Raw genomic sequence first — 7,406 nt, forward strand, 5'->3', positions numbered from 1 at the left:
TCGGCGGGTTGATCAAGTTCCTTTCAGCTGCGGGCTAAATTAAATAAGAAGGTCCCGAAGAGAGGGGCGTTGAATGGCTTCAACGATTGGATAAGAATACAGGAGCACAAGAAGGCAGAAATGGATCCTGACTGTTGTACCTAAAAAATTTGCATTCTTTAGGTACAGTACGCCCGACCAAAAATTCAAGCCGGAAAAGTCTCAATAGACGTACAGGCACATAGGCGCTCCGTAGCGATAATGAAAGAATGTTGTATCCAATGGCAATCTACTAGCGAGTGAGCTGCGAGTGGAGAAAACGAGCCATCCTCACCAACTAGCTAATCAGACGCAAGCCAAAAAAATGATTCCAGAATAAGAATGAATATGCCGGATCAGCATCAGCACCAGCTTTCGGGTCAGGAGGGAAACTAACTAAAGCAAGGGCAAAGGCTTCCCCGATTGTTAGAACTCCTTGGACCATTGGAAGGCTTATCGGATTAGGCAGCTGGAGAGACGATAGGCTTTGATTCATCAGTTTTAGGCCTTCGCACCTTCTAAGGCTATAGGCTTGCTTCTTTCAACGACCGGCCACTCTACTGAATTCCTGACAGCAAACGAGCGGAAGACTTTACCCGAGTAGGAGGGAAATGCAACGAGCACTAGCGCGCTTCGGCCTTCGAGCCTACGCTTGCTTTACGCGAGCAATGAGGATGCGCCTTACTAAGGCTTTAGGCTTGAGCTCTTGGAGTTGCTTGTTTGCTTGTTGGGAGTCTGCTGTTTCCTATGCTTGTCTTTGTTAGCGATCGAACCATCTCGAAAGCACTAGGATCCGGATCTGTCTTATTGACCGGCTTTTAGACTTTGGCCCGCGAAACCATATGATAATGTAGAGTAGGCTAGGCTTGGAGATGAACATCTTAAGTTTTTTATTCAAAATATGAAATTTCCTGCTCTTCTGTACTTCACTTCTGGTAAGTCTCATCGGTCTTCTGGCAATATCAGGCATATTACTAATCGATTCTTTGACCCGAAACGGTCGAGAAACCGCTACATTTACGGTCACAGCCTACATAACTTCTCTCCCTCTTTTCAAGGAAGTGAGTATCAGACCGATGTAGTTCTGGGTCCTTTTTATACAGTTCCTGGCAGGTGCTTTTGTTGCTTTTCACTCCAGCCCTGAAGTATTCTGTGAGCGGACTAAAATAGTAGCATTTCTCTCGCCACATTAACCATAAAATCTAGAAAATATGCTGAATTGGTGCCGTGAAACACTAATTCGTCCCGCACCGCCTGAAGAAATTCCAGGGATGCTTCGTCTAGTAATGTAAAGTGCAAAATATCTGCCAAACTGGCATGAGGACAGGGAGGTATATATACGTTTCCACCTGCCAAAGTAGAAAATACGAGATTATAAATCTCGTCGCACAGCTGTGCATACATGGACTCCTCCATATCAAAATGGGGGTCAGGGCTGCCCAGCTGGATTATGTCCGAAAGGTCCTGATAGTCCTCATAGTGTATTTCTGGCAAGTGGATAGGTGGTTCTGGGACAACTATAGGAGGTTCTGGGACAACTATAGGAGGTTCTGGGACGAGGGCCACATCCCCCGCTTCAGTAAGAACCTCATTAGCTTCTACCTCTTCGCTTCGTTGGCGCTTTGGAGCAGGTTCCAATGAGGGACCGTCTTCCCTTCCTCGTTTCCTGAACGATCCTCTTCGGCACATAAACGCTAAGGTAAGAGACAAAATTACAGAACTGATGAACATGGTGCTAAGAATGTCCATTTTTTTTTTTTAAAAGAAATGAAAATTGATGTCAAAGTCAAGGGAGAATGCCGCTGCCAGTAATGGGGATCACATTGGTAGGAATATAGGCCGATACGTCTCCAGCTTGTGTTTCAATGACGGGCAAGTAGCTTGATTGGTTCAAATCCAATTCGTGAGATGACAGTAATCTTTAGCTGGTCATGGCCATAATAAACGCAAGGCAAGGGTTTCTCCAGCCTATGAGAGGAGGAAAACTGATCCCAGACCTGTGTCTGACCTACCGTTAGCTTTGCTAAAGCAATACTCCCAGGTAAAGACAGGTGTCATATCGCAATCCTCACCGATGTGGTGTCCAGTCACAACCTACAGAATAAGAAGATTTTCCTTTTACTATGGATTTTGAACATCGCATAGATAGATCATCTCGTTCTACTTTCTTCTTTCGAAGAGGACATGCGCCTAAGAAACTCTTGACCTGGAAGGACGTAATCCATCTAGGAGAGAAAGATTGTCCTAATGAGGGCCTTTTTGATCTCATCCGTATGTAGAGGATCTCCTACCCCGAATAGAATTCTTTGACGAGTTCCCCTTCATCTAGCCTTCTTTTTTAGAATAAGCTAGTCAATCACCTACTAGGAAGAGTAAGAGAAATGGATTGACAAAGGTAAGCGAGTGGACTCGAATTCGCAATCAGAGAGTAGGTTATTCAGAAAGAATTCCCAACAGAAAGGAGGAGGAAGAAGCGAAATGCCTAGTGATTCCGATTGAGACATCGAACTTTCCCCCCCTATTGGAGAAGTACCAAAGAGAGAAAAAAGACCGGGGATTGGATGATCTTATGAAGAGAGTTCTCTTCTTTCATTCATTATTGGACGTAGTGAAGCTCGACTGAAAAGGAGAGGGTGCAAAGGGGAAAGGGGTACCAGCTCTACTGATAGCTTACTGGTCTGAGTCTGGGGCTACGCTTTCTTACTTTAGGGCGAGTGTCTCATTTCTCACTCCTCTCTTCGGTCCAAAGAACTTCTTTGTCTACTGAAAACATTTCCTATACCTAATGGTCGAGCATCTTCGTGACGCGCAGCCCTCTTTTCAGTCCTCCCTGCAACCTTTTTGATGGGGAATTAGCCAACTTTTCACTAGAGCTACTGTTGGTTCAGTCTTCGCTCGATAAAAGCGATAGGACCTTTTCGAAATGCTGAAAGTTCACTTCACCCAACTCGAGCTCTTTCTTCCCTGTGGAAGGATCGCTCAGAACAACCGGCTTCTTCGCGCATCTCTAGCCAAAGACCGGCATTCAGGACTTGAAACCTTCACTTCAGCGGTTGCGTGCCTTTCTTTCCTTCGCCTTCGATTGGCTTTGTGTCATGTGTCAAGCCGACTTTCTTATTATCCTAGCTTAGCTGGAAAGATCATTCTCTATCTCGTTCCATGGATGGGCAAGAAATGCTCGGAAGTTCTCATCTTGATTCTATATAGAACTATCTAGAATGACGGAATCATTTCACTGAGAATTATCGTATAGAACGAAGTTCTCTTTTTATGAACTTTTGAAAGACAGGAAATCCCCAGTCTTCCCTTTTTCCTTCCGGCCCACCAGGAGCTTAGCGAGGAGATTGGTCTAACATGGCTAGTTGCTTGTACTTGAATCGAGATTCAGTTTTTTGAAAAAAAGAGAAGATCTAAAGTTCGGTGTTGATACTTTGAAAGAAAGAGTCCCAGATTGGTTAGCTGCTTTAGAACCTCAGCTTTGAGGAACTCCAGTCGTGTGATTTCCCCTATCTGGATCTCTTTTTGATTTTGAAAGGTTACTTCAAGCCTCCTCTCCTTATTCGAGAAGAAATTGACAAATTCGAGGGATGCGCTCAATCAGAGATTCCTTTCTCTGGTAAGAGACCTAAAGTTTAGCAACCAGCAGGTAGGTAGATAGTGAAGTTTCTGGAGGTAGTGAATCTACTTCGTCCACATTGAGCTCCCCTCCGAGCCCATCTTCCAGTTGGAAAGAGTGAGAGTGCGTGGGATCGTGTGATCTATTCTCATAACTACAATCTCCGACTGGTCAGCAGGAAGGTGTAACCGCGACGTCTTCCTAAAAGCATAAAGTGAGAGGCATAAGCTTTCCCTTTCGGAGAGCTTTATAGCATTTCTTTTATCGAGTAAGGAGAGGTGGGAAGAGTAGTTGAGCTTGAAGACTAAGAATGAGATCCAAGGGTGAAGAAAAGGAATGCTACAGAGACCCGAGGGAACCTATCCTATCAACTTCGAATTCTATGATTCCCAGTTCGTCTGTCAGCTTTTCTCGTTCTGAACTCCACTTTTTGGATTTGAGGAAGGGCTGAAGGTAACTTAAAATCCTTTTCCGACTATTCTTCTTGGTTGTGATCGACCCCGCGATGAGTCTTTACTTATTCGAAAATGCGCTATATCCAATTCTTTTATATACCCACATGGGATCCTCCCTGAAACTCTTGCCTACCATAGTGGCTTAGACGACGCCACACTTTCTTAATAAGCTTTCTAGCTGCCAGCCATATTGGGAACCCTGAAGTTACCTAACTCTCCCAAGGCCAAGAAGAGAAGTGCTTACCCACTGGAAGACAAGAAGAGCTAGCATCTCTCTTTCCTAAGGCATAAGGCAAAAGAGCTGCATCCAGGCCGGTGGACTCAACACTTTGCTTAAGAAGATGCTCTTTACAAAGCTAAGTACTCTTCACCAAGGTACCCTCACTCGAGTACGCAAACTCACTGGCTTCGGTCTCTTGATCAACCCTTTCATCAAGTGATGTTCCAGCCTCTTTTCATGTACACTGGCTAACAACATTGGACGATTGGTTTTTCGAGAACGAGAATCGGTTGAATTGAGAAAGGCTTTTCTACTACAGCTTTTAAGCTTCGGTTTAGCAGTCCGCGTTAGCAAGCAGTCCAACTATGGCTATGGGAGGATCCCTTATGCTACTGTTTTCGGTAGTACGCCTAGAAGAACCAATATGTTTTTCCTAAGTCCCTAAGCTAAGAGTGAAAAGGTACTGGTACAAACATCTTAGCCTCTCAAAAGAGATGTGCGAACGCTAGTCCTGACTTGAGTAGTCATCAATAGAAAGAGCTAGGCGGTACAACAAAAACATAAAGGAATGCTTAGATTCACTCTGGTATACGCTCCAAAGCCAAGCTTTACGAAAGAAAGAGTCCAGGGATCGGAAGGAAATTTTTATGCCTCACACAGGCAACTTCGCTAGGCTCAGCAGATAAGACGGGATTGAACTAAGAGAACGGCTAGTCCTATCATCAAGAAAGTCGGCTCCATCAATGAATTACTTTCCCCTAACATTGCTATTCTTAAATACCTCAAAGAGCATCCTTTAAAGCGGGGTCCGCCTCAGGGCGATAAGAATCCTTATTATATAAAGCATAAAGAGCCACTCATTCAAATTGAAGGGATCGGTGTAGAACTCAACCTCTAGCCTCGTGCGTATGCGTATAAAATAAGGAAACGAAACTCAGCAACTACTTTTAAGAATTAGCTGCGGATGCAGGTGCGTATGAATAGTGAAAGAGTAAGGAAGTTAGACGGGAGAAGGCTCCTTGGTATGAAAGCTGGTAGTGAATTTCACTCTGTACCGAGACGGTATACCCAAGTGGATCTATATGTGTACCAACCATCCATCTGAAAATGGAAATTCGAGACTGTCTGAGCTGTCTGATCGAGAATAGGATTTTAAGTTACCTTCGTGCTTAAGGGCGGGAAACAAGGGCTTTCTCTTTCTCTTTCCCTCCTTCTCTCACCCGGAGAACATAGGCTATTCTCTTAATAGAACCTATCAATGCGCTATTCTTCGGACAAGAACTCGGTTCAACAGCCAATGCCTTATTCCTCTTCCCCCATGGGAAGAGAGCTTCAAACAGCAGGATAGGGTGTCTGGTGCAAGTGGACAATTCAATCAATCTGACATTCAATCTTCTTAACCTAAAAAGCCAACTCGAGGGGCGTAGCGGTAGTGACGATTGCCGAATTCCCTTCTTCGGGTGGCAAGCCAGGAGCATACTTTCCCTAAATCAAATGGAGAAGGTAACTTAAACTCCTGGTGAATCTGAAGCCTGTTGTCGCTTTGAAGACGTGCGTTCTTCTTTTTTTTTCTTTTCACGCAAGCTGATGAGCTGCACCAATGGGACTTTATAGCTAACTGAAGGGAAGTAAACCGAAGGACAATTTGAGCTTTTCTTTACATACAAGCTCTTTCGTCGAGATTTGATTGATGAACCTACCCGTGGTAAGCACCTACCTTAGTATCAGTAAAACGAAGAAATCCATTCATCAATGGCGCAGCAGAGGGCATAGGTTAAGATCTTACCAGGTACAGCACAGCAGGGTCAGGGTCGGGAAGACATAAGGAAGAAAGCAGATTGAACAGGTAGACGGACTGGTATTGGTGGAGGCTATAAGCCTATTCTATTAAAGTAGAGTCCCAAGGCAACTCTACAAAAAGGTGGGAAGCTGGACATTCGAGCATTCGAGACGGAGACTCAGTCCACTTCCACTCTGCAAAAGAAGAAGAACCAATCTCAGTTGCAACCGCAAACAAAGAAGTTACCGGTCAAAGGAGTGTCATCGTAAGGGTGGATGGTGATCCAGTCCCAAAAGAAAGGCCTGGCCTGTTTGTTAGGGAAAGAGTAAGGGAGCTAGGTTCCTTAGTGAAGTAAACCGAAGTATCTAAAGGGCTGCCTCTACCTTGAAGACAGATTGAAGCTCTATCTTTCAAACTTTCAAAGTCTCAACCGCCTTTAGCTTTAAACCAGGGCTTTTTCGTACTACCAGGGTGGGAATGAGAAGCTGTTCCCCCGTCTGATAACTCTGCTATTTAGAAAAGGGAGGGAGGAAGAAGGAGTTTAGCCCGGTGAAGCTCTTCTTCTGAAGACCGGTTTTAGTGGGCAGATTTTTCTCCTACTCGAGTGAAGGGTGGTACTGTCTTCTAATTCATAGCGATTCTTTCCTCCAAACTATCCCGCTAGTCAGTGGATTGGAGACCAGTCTTCGGACAAGCAAGAGAGGAGAAGGGCACTCACTCTATCCATCCCATCGATCCATCCAGTGGAAATACGAAGATTCTCCTATCACAAAGCTTCTGGGGGAGAATAGAGTCAAGCTAGCTACCGTCTAGCCTCCTGAACTCTTTCGCGTTAAGCGTACATCTTTAGACTAAAAAGGACAGTTCCGCTTCTCTTTCGCCGTTAGAACACTCGCTGATAGAACACATCATGGGAAGAAAAGAAGGTTCTGGTCATACTTGCTCGCAACAGGTGCTTCTTTCTTTCCCGCTACCGAGGAGCTTACCTTATGCTTTTGCCCTACCTCCTTTTTTTCCTTTTATCTAAGTACTGGTTCAGGAGCGGAAAAGGCAATAAGCCTATCTCTTGCCGAAGTTTATGGTTCAAAAGAAAGGGATGAAGCCAGGCAGCCAGTCTCCCATTGTTAAAGCTGAATCATCATTTAGATTTAGGTTTTTATTCAAGGTAACTTAAAATCCTCTCTTTATAGAGGCTCGATAAGCCTTCGTGCTCTAAAAGAAAATCAAAGAATTTTCTTAATGTAGTGCGGTTGATATGGCTATTCCAGAAAGACTTGTTCAAGTCGGGAGAGGAGAATAGTACAGCCTCGAGGCGAA

This window comes from Hevea brasiliensis, unplaced genomic scaffold (assembly GCF_030052815.1).
Source record: "Hevea brasiliensis isolate MT/VB/25A 57/8 unplaced genomic scaffold, ASM3005281v1 Scaf47, whole genome shotgun sequence".
NCBI classification, from domain to species: Eukaryota; Viridiplantae; Streptophyta; class Magnoliopsida; order Malpighiales; family Euphorbiaceae; genus Hevea; species Hevea brasiliensis.